Below are 25,266 nucleotides of genomic sequence, written 5' to 3'. Positions count from 1 at the left end.
GGCCTTTGGTTACTATCTTAACAGCATGAAGGTCATGTTAGAAAAGTTGTTCATTTGCCATTCTTTAGGAGTTTAAGTAAGCTTTGCAGGTTTTACCCACTTTATAACACCAGTATGATTGAGTTTTACAGTTATTAGCCTGCGTCCCAGTGGCAGTGCTGCTTAACTCTGCCATCACTTCTTCCGTTTCTTCTATTGTGGCTTTATTTTGGATAGTTTCTCATAATTTCTCACTTAAATTACTTCAGCAGCCTCACATCTCTTTGCCTCAAGATTTGTCTTTCTCTTAACCCATCTTCCCATGTTGCCGTCGGAATGATCTCTCTAAAATGCAGATTTAATCCTTGTAGTTTTCTGCTTAAAATATTTCTGTGGCTCCCCAGTGCCTTCAGCATAAATTCAGAAGTGGGTACAGAATTGGTAGTGTTGCGGCCCCACCTACCCTCCAGGCACATCCCCATCACCTGTTTTAGGAGCTTCACTAGGTGAACATAATCTGTGAGGATATACAGGTGAATGTTGCTTTCACATACGAGGATGGTAGATGTCAACGTAGAAAGAGATTAAGTTAGTGTATTCTTCAGAAGGGGTATGCAAATATTGAATCATCAGGTAAAATGAGACTGTTCTTGGATATAAAATTTTGGATCTGTCCTTTTGAAAATTTATTAGACACATGTAATGTAGTTACCTTTAAAAGAGGTCCGATCTAATTATTTGTAAATCTTTCTAGCTGACTTCTAAGGGAAACTAGTAACTACATGAAAGAGTCAGCATGATTCATGATTCAAAAAAGTTGTCCTTGCTCTTCCTCTCATCTCTGGTTAAATTGGGTCAGACATTAAAAGAAAAATCCAGAGTAAGGTCTGTTTGCTAGTCCTAGATGTAACTTTTAGTATAAACATCCTGGAGCGAGCCATATAGCATTTCTGAACCTCATTGTCTCCTGAAAATGAGGGGGTTTGTATGAGTGTATTAAGTACCGTGTTCCGGATACTGTGAACAGTGCTGGGGTTTACAAGAAAAAAAGGAGTGGGTGACTCGGCCACTGCACTGGAAGATTGTCCAGGTCTACAAAGCCAATGTCTGTAAATCTCAGGAAACAAAGTTTAGTTTCTGAACATTTGATGAGTGAAATGGATTTGTCAGAGATGATTAAATAAATTGTTTTTAGGCTTCGTATGTTTGGAAATATAAGCATAACGGGCCTTAATTGAATAGACAAGTTTCTGAAAAGCCGTCCAGTTTTCCTCTTAACTTCTATTTTAATTTCAGCTATCTCCTGCTGATTACTGGCAGCCTGCCTTTAGTTATGGTTCAAAGCTGCCATTCTGTGCTGTGAGCAGCGAGCTTCTCTCATGTCTGGCAGCTGCAGCTAGGCTACAGAGATGGGAGAGAGAGAAGCATCAGCTATTCTGATCTTGGCCATAACCATACCCAGCTGAATTCTATTAATGTGAGGCTTTTGGCAGTCTGTGTTTTCTGTTTCTTTTAGGATGAATTTCTATTAAGTAAATCATTCTATTAAGGAATTTCAATAAGATCGAATTAATTCAGAGAAAGCTACTTCTTTGTTTGTGAAAGAGGAGAACCAGAGGTAGATTTTATCTGCTAATTAAGGTGGTAAGAGAGATTTCGTAGTTAGAATAAAATGGGAAAACCATAGTCCACATAGGGAATGGCTTTTTCTTTCCCTTTTGGAGAATACGCTTTCTGCTTTCAGAAAGAGGTCTCTGAGTGAGACCTCTGAGATCTTGTATTTCTGAAAATGCCTGCATTTTATCCTCATACACAAAAGCCTCAATGTGCTATTGCTCCATTGTCTACTTTCATTAAAAAAAAATTATCAAAGCAATACATTGTTTATTGAGGGTCATTTGTATATCAGACACAGTTCTAGGTGCTCAGACCAGGTCAGTAAACATATAGTCCTTGCCCTCTTAGAGTTTATATTTAGTGAGAGTATTTTGGGTCAGGGAAATTAAAACAAAATGTACTGTCAATGTTTTAGAGAAGGTGAGAAGATAGGGAAGCCAGGATGGGGTAAAGAGGAGTTCTTTTTTAAAAGATGGTCAAAGAGAGCCTCTTTGATATATATTTGAGCAGAAACCTGAAAAAAAAGGATGTATTGGAGTAAATTTTTCAAGACCTTCTATGTCTTGAGATCTAGCCTATCTACCATAACACTCAATAGTTTGTCTTGGAATAGAATTTTAAGTTGGAAATAGTTTCCCCTCAGAATAATGAGGACATTGTTCCATTGTCTTGTAGTTCCCAGGACTGCTTTTGAAAAGCTTAAAGTGATCTGAATCCTGATCCTTTGTTGGGAATTACTGTTTTCTCTCTGTGAGCTTGTGAGATCTTCTCTTTGTCCCCAGTGTTCTGAAGTTTCACAGTGATGTTTCTTGGTATGGGTCTGTTTTGCTTCATGGTCCTGGGCCATTATTGGTGGGCCCTTTTAATATAGAAACTCATATCCTTTGTTTCCAGGAAATTGCCTTGAATTACTTAGCTGATGGTTTCCTTCCCTAATTTTCTTTGTCGTCTTTTTCATGAATGCCTATTATTCAGATATTGACTCTCCTGGGCCAGCTCTCTAATTTTCTTTCTTTTCTTTCCTTTTCCTTTCTTTCTTTCTTTTTCTCTTCTTCTTTTCCATGTCTTTATATTTTTGCTCTGCTTTTTGGGAGATTACATAAACTTTTTATTCCAACTATTCTCTTGCTATCATATTTTTAATATCTAGGAGTTTATTTTGTCCCCTCATCGTTCCTTTTAAAATAACACCCATTTTTATTTGATGATTCTACAATGTCTTAGCTCTCTGAGAACAACAATTTCATTATGTTTTCTTCATATTGTCTCTTTTTTTAAGATTTTATTTATTTAAGAGAGAGCACTAGTGGAGAGGAGGGGCAGATGGAGAGGGAGAAGCAGACTCCCCATGAGCAGGGAGCCCAACGTGGGGCTTGATCCCAGGACCACGGGATCAGGACCTGAGTCAAAGGCAGATGCCCAAATGACTGAACCACCCAGGGGCCTTATATGGTCTCTTTTTTTCCCCTCCAAGTTGATTTTTTTTTTCCTCTTCATGTGTATGTTTTGATGTATATGTTTTATGTTAGTTTCTTTAGGTGTTTACCAGACGTATTTGGTTGTGAATTCCTAGTTAACAGCGAGGAACTGAGGCTGACTGGAAACTAAGCCAATGGGTGGTATTTGTCTGCTGAGTTTTACTGTAGGAGTGGTCTGATGGTGTTCTTTTATTGGAGAGTCCCAGTTTTTGTAACTTTATTTTTGAATTGATAGAGTCCCAAGAGAATATTCTAGCAGTCTTCTACCCAGAAGTTAAAGGCCTGAGTGCCATAGTTTTGGCCTCAGAGATAAGGAAGGCTGAGGATGTCAGTATCCAGTACGCATATGTTTACTTAAGTCTCCTGTTTTCAGTGTGGTATCCCTGTCCTCAACAATGCCATATGTCTAGAAACACTGTGTTTCCAGAGAGAGAAGCAGAGAAACAGTTCTGTAGAAAGTAGAGACTAAGCCTCCTCAAGAGACTAAAGCCTCTAGATTTCTACTGGAGTAGAAGTCAGGGGGCTCATCCAATTACAAAGAAGGAGAGGTGAGATATGAGGATTGAATTGCTTCTTAGAACACCTTCAACTGAGGCACCTGGGTGGCTCAGTCAGTTAAGCATCCGAATCTTGGTTTGGGCTCAGGTCATGATCTTGCGGTGGTGGAATCAAGCCTTGCATCGGGCTTTGCACTCAGTGAAGAATCTGCTTCAGATCCTCTCTTCCTCTCCCTCCCACTCGCATGTGCGCACGCTCTCAAATGCATAAAATCTTAAAAAACAAAAACAAAACACCTTCAACTGATCACCCTTATTTTACCTTCACTAATGCCAACTTTCAGAGTTCCTTGTACCATCAGTTCCAAAGTCCTTCGTGGATTCGGGGTAAATCATATTGATTCAAAGTGTTTTCCATTGCTGAGGCTTCAGGTTTCTCAAGTTGATTAAGGCTTGTATTTCAACAGTTAGATTTTTTTTTTTTTTTGGTTTCGAAGTTCTCTAATTGAATTGGTTCTTTTTCCCATTTCCTATTTGGCTTACATGTGTTATATTCCCTTATTTCTAGGAAGATATTAAGCATATATATTTATCTCTAGATACTTTTTTCTCATCACCATATTTTCCTTTAAATATTTGAATATAGGTCTAATAACTTCTATGTTATTGTCTGGTAATTCCATCATTTTTTAACCTGTTTCTGTTGTCTGTTTTTCTCCTGGTTTATAGGTTACATTTTCCTCTTTCTTGGTATGTCTAATACTTTTTTTTTTTTTTTTGGATGCTGGACATTGTGAACTTTAGACTGTCATATCTGGATTTTGTTTTCCTTTCAAGAGTGTTGAGCTTTGGTAGACGGTACTTGCAGTTGTTTGATCCTTTCAAGTTTTGTTAAGTTTGGCATGAGAATATAACCTTTACACTAGAGATGGGTTAGCCTCACTGCTAGGGTATGATCCTTCTAAGATCTCTACTGAATGCTTTGAATGATCAGTGAGAGCTCTCCACTTTGGCTGGTGGAAATTTGAATAATTCTCAGCCCATTCTGAGCTCTGGAAGCCATTCAGCTACAGCACCCCAGTCATTCTTTGCCCAACCTTGTAGGATTGTATCCTGTGCACATGTCTTACTGTGTACAGAAGACACCCCACGCAGATCTGTAAGCTTTTTTTCCTGCATAGCATCTCTCCAGAACTTTGTCCCACATCTTCTAGAAATCTCAGTCTTCTAATTCCTTCTCCTCTGCTCAACAAGCCAGCTATATTCTGCAGGGATCTCTGTCCCTGCTGTGAAGTCCAAAATGTATCTCCACACAGAAGGCCAGATCGTAGGCCTCACCTCATTAGTTTCCCCTCACTCAAGGATCACAGTCCTATGTTGCCTATTGTCCAGTGTCTGAATTATTTTGGCCAGTTTTCTAGTTGTTTTAAAATGAAGGGTACATCTGGTTCCTGTTACTACATTATGGCTAGAAGCGAAAGTCAACATACTTATTTTAAAATCCTATTCTGATTGTATTTTAACTCTTTCTTTGGGTGTGTTCTTCACTTGCTGAGCCTGTGTTCTATCGTAAGAGTTTGCTCATTCTGTGATTGGATAAGCATTTTTATAATTGAAATTCCTTGTTAGACTTTCTCCTGGCTCTGTTAATGCATCCTACTTGGGAAGAGGACGAAGACCTGCCATTGGAGTTTTCACTTGATTTTCAGTGAAAATAAAGGAGCAAGTAGAAGACACTTTGGAGCTAGATATCCTGGTGGCTGATCTGGGAATGAATGCTTCCCTTTTTTCTAGGTGTCACCAGCCACCCACGACACTGCCCTGTTTCTTTAAGATCTTGTACACATTGGGATCGTATAGTCTGTCACTGCCCAGAGGTGTTGTGCAGGGAATGAACATGGGCTAATTTGACTTGGCTGTACCCACGGTGGTATTCCATCTAATAACACTGTTGATTTTCCCGTGGCCTTTTTCTGTTCCTGAATTCGACCTTTGGGCATGGAACACTGGTAGCTCTGTTGCCCTTCTTTGTGTTTCTGTTACCTCTTAAGATCCATGTTGATCTTAGCCTGTGATTTTCCTCTTTAATTTGATTTAGTCTGTTGTACATCCCAGAATTACTCCCATTGTGTAGCTCTTCAGTTCCTTTTGTATTGTGTGACCACTAATTAACTTTCTGTCTTTACCAGGTTTTGATATAGGAAGGGAAAACCAGCCAGTTCTCAGTCTGCCATCTTGAAATAGGCAGAATAATCTCTTTGACCCTGTCTATGTTCAACCATTTTGTAATAGGTTTGCTTTTCATTAAATAATCAGGGTTTTTTTTTTTTTTTAATAAATATGTAGCCTTACCGTTGGTAAACATTAAATAGTATATTGCTTCTTTATCCCATTGTGGGCCATTTATTTGGCTCTTCAAGAAATAATTATTGAGTTTCTTCTTCAGGTATTTGAGAGTGAGTGTACTCCCTAAAGGGAGAATTAAAGTACAACTGTGGTATAATATGGTATGTGGTAAGTGCTATTAGAAAGTACAAGAAAAGTTCTGTAGAAAGTCAGAAAACAATAGGCAATCATTAACAAGCAGAGATAATATTTGCAGAGTGTAGAGTTACAAACTCACTGGCAGTATAGCATCTGGTAAAGGTCACCAGTGATCTAATGGCCAGATCTACTTCTTTTTAGTCCTCATTCTTTGTCTTCACTGCAGCAACTTGACACTTAGTAAGCACTCTCTTTTTCTCAGAAATTTTCTTCTGTGACACGTTTCTGTTCCTGCTTTTAAGATTTGTCTATCTCTCTCATTTTCTTGTCCCTTAAGAAAAAGAGTTCTGTGCATCTGCCCACTGTGAGCACCCATAATCCAAAAGCTTTCCTGCCTTTTAGGAAGATGATCCTCAGATCTTTGACCTGAGGCTTTACATTAGCCTGAACTCCAGATTCTTACTTTCTGCCTTGATATCTGGAAAATAAATTACAAAGCTGAGCACATTACCTTCTCCACCTCTAAATAAGCTCTTCTTGTGTCCGAGTTCTGTCATCTGTTTGACCATGCTTATTGCCACTGACTATCTTTGACTCCTTCTTCTTCGTGTTTATATCTAGTTAGTTGCCTAGTCTTACAGATTTTTTCTTTGAAATACTTCTCATTTCTGGTCTTTATAGTTCCTTTAGTTCCTCATTAATTCACTTCAGGCTCATGATTAACATTCCAAGTACTCTCTTGCCTCCGGTATTTCCCTTATCAGTCTATCCTGTGCACAGTTGCCAGTTTAATCTAAAGCTAATTCATTCACAGTCTCGTGGTTTTGTCTGCTGTAAAGTACCATTATCTGCTTATGTATCTTTCTCCTACTCCATTATGATTTTCTCGAGGGCAGGATTCGTATTTCATTCATTTTCTCTCTCCTCATTACCCATTAAAGTGTCTGGCACATAATAGGCACTTGGTAGTTGAGTGACTGAGACTTGCTTTGTTTTTAAGGTATATTATATTTTAAAATGTAGAGTAGTCTGGCAGTCATTACAAATGTGTGAGTAGATTTTATTTTTCAGTAACAACTTTTTGATAGTGGACTAGTAATTTTTGAGTACTGATTTTATTGATTGACAAAAAGTAGACAAATACCTTGTGAACCCAAAAAAAAACCCTATTAGCATTATACTAAGGCATATATCTAAGACATATATGTCTGCCACAGTGTCAAACAGATATAGAAAATACTATTTTCCCAGAAGGAACTGAGAAAAAGGGAAACATTTTTTCCTAACATATTGGCCACATGGCATGTTTCTCATTTTCTAAATGACTGCTGTCAGCATTTGTCTTGTTGAGAGCAGTATTATTATCATTGATTTCAGAAAATTCAAATTTGTTTGGAATGAGAGAAGCTCTGCTACACATTCACCTCTTAGTTTATTTCCAAACTTCTATCCTAAGTGTACAATATGTTTTATGCTGAAAAACGTGAAGGAATCTGAAGAAGAGGACAGTGAAAAGACTCAAACTGTCACGAGAAGATTTTGCTTTTCTATGTAGCATGAGAAATTTGACTTACACATCTAACACTGCTTTATTGACTAACACACTTAAAAACTTTCTGGACCTCTAGTGTTTAGAGTACAGGTAGCATGGTTATAGAAAATTAGGAATTCATAAAACTTATTTTCATTTTTTTGTTCCTATCTAGTCATTCATTTACATGGTTTTCCATTTTTTAAATTGAAGTGTAATGTATGAACAAAAAGTGTACAATCTTAAGTTTATAGCTTGATGAACGTGATGAATTTTCTGCATATGTGTCCTCTAGGTAGCTATCTCCTAAGAGTAGACAGAGAATATTTCCATCACTCTAGAAAGGTTCCTCACAGTCAGAATCCCCCCAAGAGTTACCATTAGTCTTACCTCTGTCACCATTAGTTTTGCCTGTTTTTGAATTTCAGATAAATAGAATAATACTCTTTTGTGTCCACTTCCTTTACGCAACCTTATGTCTGTGAGATTCATCCATGTTATTGCATGTATCAGTAGTTCCTTCTTTTTATTTAATATTATATACTTTTAAGTTTACCTTTTATGTTTGACAAAAGTAATGTATTTATTGAAGAAATTTTGGAAAATATGTAAAAGGTAGGGGCGAAGGTGGGGAGAAGGGAGAAAAAGACACTTGGGTTCCCCAAGACAAATATTCCTAAGTTTTGATTTGTTTCTTTCCACTTTTATCCTTTGTGTGTATGTATATGTATATATACACACACATAGATTTCTGTGGTTGGACTCATGATCATATTTAAGTAATTGTATATCCATTTTTTATTACATAATATGTAAGTATTTTTGGAGTCACTGAGCAGAGCAATTCATCCTTCTGCTTAGCCCTGGCTGAAATTACTAATGGACTGGAATTTTCATTTATTCATTTAGTAGTTCAACAAATCTTGTTCAGCCCCTGTTGTATGTCAAGCACTGTTCCAGTCGCTGTTGTACATGCTAGGACTAGAGCAGTGGACAAGACAGGCAAAGTCCCTCCTCTCATGGAGGTGACAGTCTACAGTGGGGGAAGATGGACATGAAAAAGTAAAAGTAAACCAGAAATGTTCAGGTAGCAATAAGTGCTATAGAGGGAACACATGGATATGGAGATACAAGAACTCTCATATACTGTTGGTAGTGTGTAAATTATTAAATAAATTCAAAAATAAGTATATACCCTATGACCTAGAAATTTCACTCTATTTCATGTACAGCACACTAGGATGCACCTAAAAGCATGTTCACAGCAGTCTTATTTTTTTAACTTTTTTTTTTTTTTTAAGATTTTATTTTTTCATTTGAGAGAGCGTGCACAAGCAAGGGGAGAGGCAGAGGTGGAGGGAGCGGGAGAAGCGGACTCCCTGTTGACCTGGGAGCCCAACGTGGGGCTCTATCCCAGAACCTGGAGATCAAGACCTGAGCCAAAGGCAGACTCTTGACCATCTGAGCCACCCAGGTGCCCCAGCATTATTATTTTTAATAGTCCCAAACTAGAAACACCAAAATGTCTACCGACAGTAGAATGGATAAAAACATTGTGGTATATTCATACAATAGAATACTATTCAGCAATAAAAAAAACAGTGTACTACACTCCATGAATGACTTAAAAACATGTTACTGAGGGAAAGAAAACACACAGAAGAACACATTCTATTTATATAAAACCCCCAAATATGTAAAAACTAAGCTATATTGTTGGGGGATACATACTTAGTACAATTACTCTGAAAAAAAGAAAAAGAAGAAATGATTACCGTTAACAGGATAGGGTTATCTATGAGAAGAGGGAGGAAGTTGTGATTTTGCAGGGAAAGTGGGAGGGGTGCATCTGGGAAGCTGGAAATTTTTTTTTTTTTAAAGATTTCATTTATTTATTCGACAGAGATAGAGACAGCCAGCGAGAGAGGGAACACAAGCAGGGGGAGTGGGAGAGGAAGAAGCAGGCTCATAGCGGAGGAGCCTGATGTGGGGCTCGATCCCATAACGTCGGGATCACGCCCTAAGCCGAAGGCAGACGCTCAACCGCTGTGCCACCCAGGCGCCCCGGGAAGCTGGAAATGTTCTAATGTTATTTCCTGATCTTAGTGGTGGTTATAGGGGTGATTATAATAATTCATTAAACTGCCTGTTTATGTTTCAGCGACTTCACTTGTGTTTTATATTTCAAACAAAGCAGTGGTATGATAGCATAAGTATAGTTCGTGTGAATGTGGTGTTTGACAGCTTTGTTAAGTTACAGTTGACATACCAAGCGTCCTCCTATTCCTTTGTAGTCCTTCCCTCTCACCTGTCCCCCCTCATTCCCTTACCCCCAGGCAACCACTGATTCACTGTCACTATAGATTAGCCTCTAGAATTCTAGAATTTTATATAAATGGAATTATATATATAGTATGTACTTTCATTTTTGTCTGGTTGCTTTCAGTCAGCATAATTATTTTGAGATTCATTGGTAGTGTTGCATATATCAGTAGTTCATTCCTTTTAATGCTGAGTTGTATTCCTTTGTTTGGATTTACCGCAATTTGTTTACCCATTCACCTGTTGATGGATGTTTGGTTTGTTTCCAATTTCTGGCTATTACGAATAAAATTGCTATAAACAGTAATGTACAAATCTGTGTATAGATATATAATTACTTTTCTCTTGAATACTTAGGAAAGAAATGGCTGCATCATATGATAGGTGTATATTTAACTTTCTAAGAAATTTACTTTCGTACCCACTCCACTCCCCCCCATAGCTCAAGAAAATATTTTAGGCCAATAAATATATTTCTGTAAAATTATTTTATGTCACTATGTAGTAATCCATCAATTAAACGTAATGTGTTTAACCATTTCTTTGCAGATGAGCATTTAGATCTTTTCTATTATTATAAACATTACCATGAATGTCCTTGAAACTAAATCTTTGAACATGTTTTTAATTACTTCTTTAAGATAAATGACTAGAAATGAAATTTCTTGGCCAAACATTCAAGCTTTTGTTACAGATTGCCTTCTAGACATATGGACAAATTAAATCTTCATCAGTCAGATTTTTACACTTGAAAACTAAATTTATGTCAGATACAATTAGTCAAAACTATATGTTAGATAGTCGAAATAGTCCCTGTGTGTAAGCATTTTTATTTTACTTTCTTTGGGATTATAGGTGAAAATAAGTCTAGAGGCTTAAAAAAATTTTTTTCTATTTGTATCATATAGTAAATGAAATTTCTCTTTCTGAATCAGAGGTAGCTATGAAAGAATTGCCCTCAGAATTAGAGAATCAGTAAAGAGATAAATTATTAAGAGATGAGAAAAATAAATTGCAAAATACTATGTATGGTATGATTGCATTTAGGTTTGCAAGTAATTACTATTTGATAGTGTTGACTATTTAAAGCAGTTTATATAATACATGGTTTATATTGATATTACATCTTTACATGACAAATATACAAACAGTGTTTATGTTTCATTATAAAGGCATATTTTCATAAACAGGGGAAAGTTTAGAAAATTTGAATTGAGCTGTCCAGTTGTGTCTGAGGGGTGAGATTATAAGGGGGCTTTCATTTGTACTTCGCTTCTGTTTGAAGTTTTTTCACAATGAGTATGCACAGCTTTTACTATTGGAGAAAATAAGTATTTTTTCGTTTGGAAAAATATGAGATAGCTCTGCAGTTTAAGTTCAGAACACGTTTTAGAGTGTAGATCTTTTGGAGAAGGTCCAACTAGACGGGGAGGCTGTGACAAGTATATCCCATTGCTGGAATATATGTCTTGTTTACCAATTATAATCTTCCTGTCAGTGTTTGTGTTCTTGAATTGGTAGTCATCAAAATGAATACTTTTTACTCTTCCCTAAATTCTGTCAGGCTACACATATTGTGTAATTGATATGTTATGTAGCTTGTCAGTTCCAGTGTTCTAGCGCCTATTATATTTCGGCATACTGCAACTGGTTACGGTAGTGTCACATAGTTCCATTCTTTTTTCTGCGCATTTGTCTCTCCATCTGTGAGTACAGCATTTTGTTGATCCTTGCACATATTCCATGTATCTGTCTATACTGACATTGAATCTGCTAATCATATACCATCCACTTTAGCTGGTGACCACTGTGCTCTAAAATAATATATTGTTACTACAAGTATGTAGCGAATTATTTTTTCCCAGATCAGTTAACATCTACCAAGATAACCACAGGGAACCTAGTGAATGTATTTGAATACTTGAAGTTTATAGTATTATAGTGGAAAAGTCACTTAACTAGATATCAGGAGACCCATGTAATTATCCTATCTCCATTTATGTACTTAAGACATTGTATCATCTGCTATGTCATCTACTAATGGCTTGCTGAGGTAACCTAATAAGGAATGACCATACACATTCATTCATGAGGATTTAGCGATATAATGTATGTGAGCATATTTTATAAATGACAAAGGACAATGCAGTTGTAGTTCTGATATCTACTTTTATTGTGCCAATTGGGAGTCCTTGTGGTGGCACAGGTGGTGGTGGTGGTGTCATGGTGGTGATGGGAGCACAGAAGGCAGATATTTCTAGTACTTCCTTTAACATTACTTTTTCATAGCTAACCAGATCTTTCTCCAGAATAGCTCTTTCATTTAAAAAAAAATTATTCTGAGAACACTCATAAATCTTTGCACATCCAGAAGTTGATCTAGGGAATGAAGAGAGGCAGAAAAATATAATTTAGTGCTTTATTAATAAACACTAATTCAAGGCATATGCAAATATAGTATTTTCTCAACATTAACTATAAACAGCTCATTAGTCTTGAAAGCTTTATTGCTTAACTGTAGATCCTTTCCCCATAAAATATTGGATTAGATTTATATACCTTATATCAATATGCTAATCAGCTATCACTTAATATCCTTAATTTAGATATATTTTAAATCTTAGCTTTAGCAATGAATTATCATTTTCTTTGGCTTCTCTGAGCAGCCAAATTTCAACTCATGTTTGGTTAAACTATCTGTCTTATGAACTTTCTAAACAAGTGGAAGAAAATCTCTGATCTTTATAGAAACATGACTATCAGTAGTTATATATCCTACTTGCTGTTCTTTAAGATTTTGAGAGAATTTCAGGAAGCAAACCTCTTATGAAATAGCATTCCCCTAAAAAGCAGAACTGGTTCTTGATTATCATTTTCAAAATATTTGTTGTATACCTGTTATAAAAATTATAATAATAAAATGCTCTAGTAGAATTCTAACATCTTTGGCGTAATTATTAGTTTGGGGAAAGTCAAGACTAGGCATCAGTATTGAAAAATATCATAACCCTTTTGTTGATCTTCTTAAATAATCATTTTCAACCTCTTCCATTTTTCTATTCAGACCTCCAGTGATTCAGACATCAAAATACAAATTATTATAGTTATTGTAATTGACCATGTTGCTTGTTTTTCCCCTCATTTTATTTTATGTTTAAAATAGGAAAAATTCTTTTCATAAAATTATATATACGTTAAATGAAAGTAAAAAAAAAAGAAATAAGCTGAAAGCAAGGTTGTAGTCAATAGAGCTAAAACCAAAGTGAGCTAGCTCTACTTTTATGTTTAATAATATAGCTGGTCTGTGGTAGGTGCCAGTCTTCTGGAAATAGTACTGTTCCGTTGTGAGTTTCAGGATAGAGGAAAAGTTGTGTTTTCTGTCTTTGATTTTTATATGTAAAAATTGATTTTTACTGCTTTTAATGGGCCTCTTTTGTTTTGTTTTGGGTTTTTTTTTTAACATATAGTGTATTATTAGTTTCAGAGGTAGAGTTTAGTGATTCATCAGTTGCATACAACACCTAGTGCTCATTACATCATGTGCCCTCCTTAATGTTCATCACCCAGTTACCCCATCCCCCCACCTACCTCCTCTCCAGCAACCCTCAGTTTGTTTCCTGTGGTTAAGAGTCTCATGGTTTGTCTCCCTCTCTGATTTCGTCTTGTTTCATTTTTCCCTCCCTTCCCCTATGATCCTCTGTTTTGTTTCTTAAATTCCACGTGAGTGGGATTATATGATAATTATCTTTCTCTGATTGATTAATTTTGCTTAGCATGATACCCTCTAGTTCCATCCACGTTGTTGCAAATGGCAAGCTTTCATTTTTTGATGTCTGAGTAGTATTCCATTGTATATATATATACACACCACATCTTCTTTATCCATTCCTCTGTCGGTGGACATCTGGGCTCTTTCCATAGTTTGGCTATTGTGGACATTGCTGCTATACACAGTGGGGTGCAGGTGCCTCTTCAGATCACTACATTTGTATGTTTGGTGGACCTCTTTTGTTAACGACACTTCTGAGTTCAGGCTACATTTACAATATTGTTAAGTTGGCTAAAGCCACATATTCTTTACTAAAATACCTAATATTTCACATACCATGTGCAGGGAAGATTCGTCTTTAATTCACTGAAGTAAAATTAAATAAAGGTTATTTAAATTTAAGTTATACGTGTTGAGATCTGTAGGAATTAGATAGGCTTTAACTGAGTTCTTGCTTGTTGCTAGCTTTTTTTTTCTATTTTGAATATACTTTATTTTTTATTTTATAATAATTTTTATTATGTTAGTTTCTAGTCTTAGATTTAGAAAATGCATTTGGGGCGCCTGGCTGGCTCAGTAGGTGAGGTGTCTGCCTTCGGCTTGGGTCATGATCCCAGGGTCCTGGGATCAAGCCCCACATTGGGCTCCCTGCTCAGCTGGAAGCCTGCTTCTCCCTCTCGGTCTACCCCTCCCCCCATCATGTGCGCGCTCACTCTCTCTCTCTCTCTGCTCTCAAATCTTTAAAAAAATAAAAATTAAAAATGTATTTAAAAATAATATAAATAAATTTAAATAATGTACTTATTTCTTTTTAGTCTAGTTGATGTATATAAAGGTAACCATTCACTGTATATTCAGTCATTCAACAGACAGGCATTAAACACCTATAACACGACAGACACTTTCATTTGTTTAACATACTTCAGTATAATAAGTTGTGATTCTGGCTCTGTCAGTGGCAAATATGTTACTCTGGCTAGGATGACTTTGCAGGCTCCTAGCTTTCTTTTCGTGGACTGATACTTTTATTTTTTTATTATTTCTTTGAGTATAGTTGACACACAATGTTACATTAGTTTTAGGTGTACATGTTAGGCTGTGCTCACCAGGAGTGTAGCTACCATCTGTCACCGCACAATGCTATTACAATATCATGGACTATGTTTCTTATGCTGTGCCTTTTATTACCGTGATTTATTCATTCTATAGCTGAAAGCCTGTATCTCTCACTCCCCTTCACCCATTGTGCCCATCCCCCGCCCTCCTCTTTTGTGGCACCCATCAGTTTGTTCTCTGTATTTATAGGTCTGATTATGATTTTTGTTTGTTTATTCATTTGGGTTTTTTTTTTTTTTACACTCCACATATCAGTGAAATCATATAGTATTTGTCTTTTGCAGTCTGACTTATTTCACTTAGCATTATACTCTCTAGGTCCATCTGTGTTGTTGGAAATGACACAGTCTCATCCTTTTTGATGGCTGCATAGTAATGTAGTGTATGTGTTTTGGGTGTGTGTGTGTGTGTGTGTGTGTATCACATCTTCTTTATCCACTCATCTTATTGATGCACACTTAGGTTGCTTCCATGTCTATTGTGATTAATGTGATTACAACAAATACACAGGTGCATAGATCTTTTCAAATTAACATTTCCATTTTCTTTGGGTAAACACCCAATAGTGGAATTACCAGATCACGTGGTAACTCTATTTTTAATTTTTTGAGGAACCTCCATACTATTTTCCGCAGTAGCTATACCAGTTTACATTGCTGGTTGCACGCAAGGATTTCTTTTTCTCCACGTTTGCCAATACTTGTTACTCATTATTTTTAATTTTAGTCATTCTCACAGGTATAAGAGGATATCTCATTGTGGTTTTGATTTCCCTGATGATGAGTGATGTTGAGCAATTTTTCATGTCTATTGGTCATCTGTATGTCTTCCTTGGAAGAGTGTCTTTTCAGGTCCTCTGCCTACTCTTTTTTTTTTTTTTTTTTAAAGATTTTATTTATTTATTTGACAGAGAGAGAGACAGCCAGCGAGAGAGGGAACACAAGCAGGGGGAGTGGGAGAGGAAGAAGCAGGCTCATAGCGGAAGAGCCTGATGTGGGGCTCAATCCCGGAACGCCGGGATCATGCCCTGAGCTGAAGGCAGACGCTTAACCGCTGTGCCACCCAGGCGCCCCTACTCTGCCTACTCTTTAATTGGATTGTTTGGTTTTCTGGTGTTGAGTTGTATGAGGTGTTTTTTTTTCTATATGTATTTCGGATATTAACTCCTTACCATATATATCATTTGCAAATATCTTCTCCCATTCAGTAGGTTGCCTTTCTGGTTTTTTTGTTGGTTTCCTTCACTGTGCAAAAGCTTTTTATTCAGTGTAGTCCCAGTAGTTTACTTTTGCTTTTGTTTCCCTTGCCAAAGGAGGCATATTTAGAAAAATATTGCTACTGCCAGTGTCAGAGAAATTACTGCCTGTGCTCTTGTTTAGGATATTTATGGTTTCAGGTCTCACATATTGGTCTTTAATTCATTCTGAGTTTATTTTTGTGTGTGGTGTTAGAAAGTGGTCTAGTTTCATTCTTTTGTATATAGCTGTCCAGTTTTCTCAGAACTGTTTGTTGAAGAGACTGTCTTTCCCCCATTGTATGTTCTTGACTTCTTTGTCATATGTTAATTGACCATTTAAGCATCAGTCTGTTTCTGGGCTCTCTGTTCTGTTGATCTGTGTGTCTGTTTTTGTGCCAGTACCATACTGTTTTGATTACTACAGCTTTGTAGTATATCTTGAAATCTGGAATTATGATACCTCCAGCTTTGTTCTTCTTTCTCAAGTTTGCTTTGGCTTGTTCAGGTCTTTTGTAGTTCCCTACAAATTTTAGGATTATTTGTTCTAGTTCTGTGAAAAATGCTGTCGGTATTTCAATAGGGATTATATTGAATCTGTAGATTACTTTGGGTAGTATGGACATTTTAACAGTGTTCTTCCAATCCATGAACACGGAATATCTTTCCATTTGTTTGTGTCATCTTCAGTTTCTTTCATTACTGCCTAATAGCTTTCAGAGTACAGATCTTTCATCTCTTCGGTTGTTTATTCCTGGGTATTTTATTCTTTTTGGTGCAATTGTAAATGGTGGTGTTTTCTTAATTTCTCTTTCTGCTACTTCATTATTAGTGTACAGAAACACTACCAATTTCTGGGTATTAATTTTGCATCGTGCAACTTTACTGACTTCATTTATTCTGATAGTTTTTTGGTGGAGTATTTAGGATTTTCTATGTGTGGTATCATGTTATCTGCAAATAGTGACAGTTTAACTTCTTTACCAGTATAGGTACCTCGAATTCCTTTTCTCATTTGATTGCCATGGCTAGGACTTCCAGTACTATGTTGAATAAAAGTAGTGAGAGTGGACATCCTTGTCTTTTTCCTGATTTTAAAGGAAATGCTCTATTTTTCACCATGGAGTATGATGTTAGCTCTGGGTTTTTTATATATGGCCTTTATTATGTTGAGATATGTGGACTGATAATTTTAATGGAAATAATTTGCTACTCCAAAAGCATTACATAAATACTACATAAGACTAATTACTAGCTATACCAAGGAGCCAGTATCAGCTTTTTATACAAATATGTATCCCATATAACTTTATGATTGAAGAAGATGCATAGGTGCTTCAAAGATCTTATCTAGACACTTTCTTTAAAAATCCGTCAAATGTATTGAGTATATACAGAAAAACACAGTAATAAAAGTGGTAAATATTTATGTACAAATGCACACACATTTTTTTACATCTATAAAAGTGTGTATTTATATATATATATAAAGCAATGTAACAAATCCTGAGGTAATACAGAAAACATACATAATTTAAAATTTTGTTATTGGAGACACTAAATTTATGGGAAATTGGTGGTTAGGGAGCTATGGCCAAAGTTAATCATTTCTGACTTTGTAACCAGTCAATGGATCACTCATATGTGGGGGAGATGTGGGAAGGGACGAATTAAAGAAATTGGTAGAGCACCAAAATCAAATCTCCTAGTTTGCGGTTTTGCCGAGAATCCTGTGATAGACAGTATGTCATGAATATCATCTTGGGACTGTGTGCTGCCTTTGGCTCGCTGCTTCACTGTTACACAAGTTATCGTGAAAAATACAAACCACTTAGATGTGAATGAGAGTAATTTGAATTTGTATAACAGGGCATCTAACTAATACAAGTGCTTTGAGAGACAGAACCAACCAGATGCAGATGGCCTTGATTAGAAAGTCAGTTTCTAAATTATTGTTAATAATGCTAATAACAATAACATTTATTGAATAATTACCATGTCCCAGGCCCTCTGCTACCTGTCTTGTATGTCCAGTCCCATTTAAACCTCACATGGGTGGATGTGTTATCATTATCCCATATAGAGGAGGAAAGGGAGACTCATGGTAACATAGTTAATAAACGAAAAGGATAGGATTCAAACTCAAATGAGTCTTGACTAAAAAACCCATGCTCTTAACCATTACAGCGGTGTTTCTTGAAGTATGTTTTATAGACCACAGACAACAAAATTATATTGGGTAACTATATAAAAAGATCTCTAGGCCCTATACCAGACCTGCTGAATCAGATTTCTTGGGTATAGGATTCAAAGCTCAGCATTTTTAGCAAGCTTCCCAATGTGATTTTTATGAACACTGACATGTGAGAACCGCTGTACTATATATACTGTGTTGCTACATAGTTTAAGTATGTAAAGATAAATAGTAAGGAATGATGGATAGTTGGAAGAATATTCTTGATATTTGGAATGATAGGAAATCATGGAAATGTGAATAAATTCCCTAGGGAGAGGCAATATTTATAATATTGGAAAACATGGGCTGTAATATAGAGGACTTGGAGGACTTTGAAGTCTAAATTAAGGACTAAGACAGTGCTTTAGAAAAGAAGGAAGCTCCCAGTAGATTGAGGAGTTGAGTGTGAACTTTTCCTGTTCCATTAACACTTTGCTCACATCTATATCATTATACTGAAACATTTTATCTTAGCTGTCTTTCTTTCATTAAACTGTGTTGAGACTGGATATTCTATTTTACTCATGTGTGTCCCCATCTCTTAGTCCAGTCTCTAGTACATAGAGATCCTTAATAAATGTCACATGATCTCACTTTTTTTCTTTTAAAACTCTTAGAAGGCTCAAAGTGGGCGGGAGTCCTTTCTGGGCCAATTTTTAGTAGTTTGAGAGCCTTGAGCATCACCTTCCTGTCTAGACCCACAGATCCAAGGAGGAGTTTCAAGCTATGACTTGGCTGCCGTGAACCAACATTGAACTTTATTTTAACCCAACATTGAATCCTGAGTCTTTCCAGATGCCGCAATTAGAAAATTTTCAGGAAGACTCAGCAGTCTTTCTTTCCTCCTGCTTAGCAATACTGGTAGAGGGCTCAGTAACTTGAACATCAGCCCTGGGACCTGCTACCTTTCCCTCCACCAGAAGGGCCACTCCAAAAGCAGAACAGACAGGAGACCGACCAACTATAGAGGTAATAGGAAAAGACACTGTTATTTCTATTCTGGAAAGACAGTTTAGTTGGAGATCCTGCAATCATAGTATACATTGTAAAAATAAATTCAGACTTAAATTTGAATCTTGTCATTTCTGGAATCATTCTGGGAACCATAGAGTGAGAAAAGCAGCCTCTCAGTTTTCCTCTCCAGCTCAGAAATGCTCGGTAACTTGACCCTCAGCCCTGGTACCATCTTTCCTCTGCCCTAGAAGAATTGTTCCAACAACAGGAGAAAAAATCCAACAAGAAAGGTATTGGGAAAGAGAATTGGCATTTTTAGAGAGGAGGCTCCTAACACTAGTTTAATGGAGGCTTGTCCTCCTCACAGGATGGAGATCACATTGGACACAGACATGAATGTACATATTGCCTTGCACAAAAGCTTTCTAAGAACTTAAAACAGCGAGAAATGATCAATTGTAGCAACGGGATACAGATTTATGCCAAAGAATCATATCAGAAAATAGATTTGATCCAGTTTCAACGCTGGTACCAGAATGTTCCACTAGTAATTTTAGGATCACTGTGGGGCAAGCTGGAAGGTTTCTTTGATATGAGTTGTTTTTTTTTCCTTCTCAGATCTGTCTTCCAAGTAATCTGCAATGTGTAGGTCATCTATACAGATTAAACGCCTTTCTGATTTCATGTTGCTTTTTTTTCGTTAGCCATTCTTTGGCACCAATGTGGTTTAGAATTCTAAAGTTAATTATAAGTTGGGATCCCTGGTTAAAACTTTGAAACAAACAAACAAAAAGACTGTGGGGAAAGCAAATATAGAAATTGTTTAGGTAAAACATGATTGTGATAAAGCTTATGTCAGTAAATATCTGCCCCATAATAATGATTTTCTTATTCTCTCTTAAAGGAATTTCTGCTTTGTTATTTCAGTGTTTTCCAGTACAAAATAAACATGTTTAAAGAGGAGGAAAAACTCTTAGAAGCTCTAACGATAGGATGAATTTTTATGGAAAAACAAAAAGGAAAGAAGAAGCTTAGATGTCAGGGTTGGAGTAGCTGGTTTCCTTTTCTTTGATAAACATTTCATTCGTTTGTTGAAATATCTGATGTATGATCTCCTGCGCTGCAGGTTTTTACTGTCTGCAATACAGAATGCTCCAAGATTTGAGTCATTATTATTCAAACAGTATTTGGCCATTGTCAGCTTGTTTAGCCAAAATAGGTACTAACTACATGCCTCTTTTTCTTTACTTATTTCTTGACTGAGTTGTTTGATTTTGTCATTTAGTACCCTGTTTATTATAGTTCTGTCTGTAGTGTGTATGGTACCATACACACCCTGTTTATTATAGTTCTGTCTATATAAAAACCCAGTTACAAGTTATTTCCAATAAAAGATAAATTCTTTAATATTCTATGTTTAATCAGTATAGAGGAACTTCTTTATGCGTTGTTTTACAATTCTAACACAGGCATCTCGAGTAGCTTTTAAATTAGTTCCCCACACCTAAATGCAAGTGAGAACTGTATATTTTTCTGCTTGTCATCAACTGCCTCTTCTCCTCAGTCTTAAACCATGTTTCACTAACCATGTCCATCTGTAGTGTCTTATTAAGAATCTGTACACCCATCAGCTTCACATTTTTAGAGGAGTAAAGTACAAAAACTTCATGGAGAATATAACTTTATGCTTTACATGAGGTGAAGTATGTCTCTCCAGGTCAGGACTCTTTTTTTCACCAAAGATGCAGACCCTGTGGAAGATAATTATGAATATGAAATCTGATTCCAGAATACAAATTCCTTTGAGAGAAAATTTAATCAGAATATTTAAAACATTCTGCACTGCAGCAAGCTATTTGTTAGATATATCAGCAGATCTTTCGTATGTGTATAAAGTGTACACACCACACACACACACCCACCACAATGAATGATACGTGAGGCACAGGGGATCTTTAAAGATTTTTTTGCTTAAATATTTAAATTAAAATTTTTCTTCTTGCTTTGGTCACCTTATCTGCTAGTAGCATCTGACATCTTCTTTATATAGGTCAGGGGATATCAGCAATTTCTTCATGTCTATTTTTTAACTATTGCCTGAAGTCCACGTGGAGAACCTGTTGCTGATTATTTTGGCTGTGTATACAGGGGCTTTTGAGGACAATGATGATTGTGGTAGTGGTGATAGGTGTTAACTGAAAGAACAGTGGCTTGAAAATCCTCTCTTGACTCCCTTGTGCTAGGTAGGTCAGGCAGAGGCCACTTCTCTGTGGTCCCATAATAGCCTCTGTATATCTCTCAGTGCTGTACTTGCCATTTTATCATTACATGCTTCTAGGTCTGTCTCTCCTACTAGATTAAACTCCTTGGGGGAAACAAATGTTTCTTATTTATGCTTGTATTTCTAGTACCTGACAGATTCCTAAGCCCTAAGCATATTGTAAACACCCTGTAAATGTTTATTAAGGAATTGAGAGAATTGACTCTCTAACATTGATGATTACTGTTTTGAACTAAGATTGTGCTTTTATGGACCAAGATAGCCAAAACCATATTTATATTACTTTTAACCATTTCTCTGTTATTAATAGTTTTAGTTACTCATTTATTAGAGAATGTCTTATTTTCCACTTTACCAAGAAGAGGTATCGACCTGAATGTATCCATACATTCCATATACACTGCAGACAGTGTTGTTCAGTATATCCAGTGCTGGTGGGTGTTAACATAAGGACACCGTGTCCTGGTCATCATGGGACTTCAGGCTAGTTTGTTGCACGTTCTCTATATGTACAACTCACCGGTTTCTAGCATGCCAATCCATGAGGACAACTGGCATAGTACTTGTCATCATCCCTTATCTCTTCTTAGAGAAACTCATTAATGGAAAGAGGGGCAAGTTGTTCATAAGCAAAGTGTAACCCACTCAATTTGTTTCTGAAATATATTTGTTAACATTTTGAAATGTCTGATTTGAAATGTTGTTTTGCATCATGCCTCACATATAATACGTAATCTTTACTGTTGGTGATTCTGGCATTCGAAATAAAATAATCATGTTGTGAAACTCTGACTTCAGAGTTGCTGGTAAGCTAGTGGCCCAGTTCAATTCCCATTCAATTTTCTTGCTTAACTTTTCTCAGAAACTTCTATTTCTCCCTCCGTGTATTAGCACAGTTTTGATTGTTTTTATACTCTAAACTAGCTAACTAGGTTAGCTAACTCAAATTCCCCTTGAGAGAGAAGTAGAAACCCTTTAAAAGGCCTTTCCTATTATTATAACCTGAAGATAGAAAAGGAAACTTCAGTGTCTCTTTTGTTCTCCAGCAGCCTAAGAATAAATTTATACAAACATTTATTGAACATCTATTACTTACAAGTCACTGTTAGTGCTGTGGACTGCAAATTGAATAAGATGTGGTTTTCTGCTTTCAATTCTGTTGGAGTAAATGAGACCTATTGATGTAACCGTGACAGACCTTAAAGAGCAAGGCAGGATTTTTGAATGAGATGGCATTTGAGTTGGAACTTCAAGAATTATTGAAGGGATTTCTGCCTGACTGACACCTTTGGATAGCATTTGAATGGCTGCTGCCCTTGCTGATAAATTCCCATTTTAGCTGCATTCTGTCCTTCTGTTTTGGAAAAGTATTGCTGACTTGTTAGTCCTTAAGTGATTTTGCATGTATCTACTCTAATCAATTTATTTGCTGATTTTAGTAATTAGAATATGCTGTTATTTCTAAAAATCTATTACTGCTTTGTGCTGTCTACTAAGTTGGAAGAGAACTTAGAGTGGGGGTACTGAGCTTCAGATGAAGGTAACAGCTTGAGCTGAAGTACAAAATTGGAAAATTGTGGGGTTTATGTGGAGAACAAAGCAGTTCAGGCTGACTGGAGCAAATGGCGGGGGAAGGTGGATAGTAAGGAAATGGTACTATGAAGAGATAGTAAGGGCAGAAAAGATGGGTTAAAACTGTGTATCATGGAGTTTCTGTATATTAACTAAGTTAAGGAGTCTTAATATGGGCTGAATTATTGCCATAAACATGGAAGAGCTATTGAGAATTTTTAAATAGAGGCATGAAGTAGAGTTCTGCTTTAGAAAGATTAAGTTGTATTGGGATTGGGAGATTCCACAACCATAGTGATTATCTTGACAAGTTTTGCAATAACCCAGGTGAAATGTAATCAGGGCTACTATGGGGTAATATCAGCAAAATTCAATTGAGGGGGATGAGTGGAGGAAAGAGGCACCAGATGGGAGAGGTTGCAGAGCAAAAACATCAAGCCCTGCATTCTTTTCCAGAAGCTTAAGAGTAAACTGAGGGCTTCAGAGGGGAGGGGAGTGGGGGATTGGGATAGGCCGGTGATGGGTATTAAGGAGGGCACATATTGCATGGTGCACTGGGTGTTATACACAATTAATGAATCATGGAACACTACATCAAAAACTAGGGATATACTGTATGGTGACTAACATAATAAAAAATTATTATAAAAAGACACCTATATTCGTTTTATCATTATTGTAATGTTATAATGAGATGTCAGGTTTTTTTCCCAAAGAAAAATTTCAATGTAATCTGAAATTAAGCAATAAAATTATTTTCCACTTTAAAAAAAGGAATAAATGAAAGGTAAAAATGTGTCATGAAAGGATTTGAAAATCTAATGCTGGACCTGGATACCTTTTTGCCATGTATAGAACGTCTTTTTTTTTTTTTTTAATTTAAATTCAATTAATTAACATATAGTGTATTACTAGTTTGAGAGGTAGAGTTCAGTGATTCATCAGCTGCATATAACACCCAGTGCTCCTTACATCACACGCCCTCCTTAATGCCTATCACCCAGTTACCCTGTCCCCCCACCCACTTCCCCTCCAGCAACCCCCAGTTTGTTTCCTGTGGTTAAGAGTCTGTTATGGTTTGTCTCCCTCTCTGATTTCGTCTTGTTTCATTTTTCCCTCCCTTCCCCTACATCTTTTTTATCTTTTTTTATCCATTCTGTATAGAACATCTTTGCATAGTTTACTCTCTCCAGGGACCAGTTTATTTGATACTGGCGATGTGAGCATTTTGTTCACTTGCTGTTTACTTGTATAATCTTGTTAAGTTTTACTATCATTGCAGCCATTCTTTCATCCTTTTTCTGTTATTTTTGGCCCCTTTCACTTTGCAGTTTTATTTTGACTTTTCCCCTTTCCATCTACCCTCACATGTCCTAAGACAGGGCTTGTTAAGTAGCAGAAAACACATTCAAATTTAACTCTAGTGAAGGGAAATACAGGATAAGGTTACATACAGAGCTGTGTCATAGTAACTCGTGGGTAAGAAAAGCTTAACTAAGCGGCATGGAAACTAGAAATCTAAAAGACTATCTTTGTCTTAAAGAAGCTGTCTTGTTCTTTCTAATGGCTTCTCTGCTTCTTGCTACACATGTTTGTATCACTCTTTGTCCTAGCTGCCTTCCTCTGTTTTTTTTTTTTTTTCCTTTTATAATAGCTCCTACAAGTTCCCTGTTTTAATAGACTTTTTCAGTTCAGTTCCTCCCAACTAACTGGCAGCTTCCCTCTTTGCTTCTCAGGCCTAGGATCCCAGGAGAGGGAATCTGATTCATTCAGCTCACTCAATCCAAGTCACAGTATCCTTCCTGATCCAGCAATCTTTCAGCTACAAATAGTAAAAGCCTGATCCAGAGTGGCTAAAAAATGAAGAAATGTATTATTGCCTACAACAGGATCCAGAGGAAGGGCAGCTTTAAGAGTTCATAGGTTGGAGACTCAACAGAGTCATAAAGAACCTTTCACCCTTCTGCCATCCTCAGGATTAGCCTTATCCTTAGTAAAATGCTATACCCATTCCAGACACCACATCCAGGTACAACAACATCCAGAGAAAAGAGTGGACATTTCTTCCTGTGGCTTTTTCTTAGGAGTGAGAACATTTTTCCTAAAATCTCTTCTGGTAGTGAGCAGTGTTCCTTCATATCAGATTGGCCAGATTTGCACTTAGAGATTTGTTTGCATTAATAGTCTCTGTTGGCA

General features: G+C 36.6%; 1 protein-coding gene across 2 annotated transcripts in view; it reads left to right on the top strand.

Annotated features, from left to right (window-relative positions):
• The window catches only part of SIK2 (salt inducible kinase 2), a 149,680-nt gene that overhangs the window by 36,674 nt on the left and 87,740 nt on the right, over positions 1-25,266 (top strand). The gene's annotated exons all lie outside the window — the stretch shown is intronic.

The sequence above is a fragment of the Ursus maritimus genome, unplaced genomic scaffold (genome assembly GCF_017311325.1).
Source record: "Ursus maritimus isolate PB19 unplaced genomic scaffold, ASM1731132v1 scaffold_16, whole genome shotgun sequence".
NCBI lineage: Eukaryota > Metazoa > Chordata > Mammalia > Carnivora > Ursidae > Ursus > Ursus maritimus.
The sequence above is the reverse complement of the archived record's forward strand: the minus strand, read 5'-3'. Positions and strand labels throughout refer to the sequence as shown.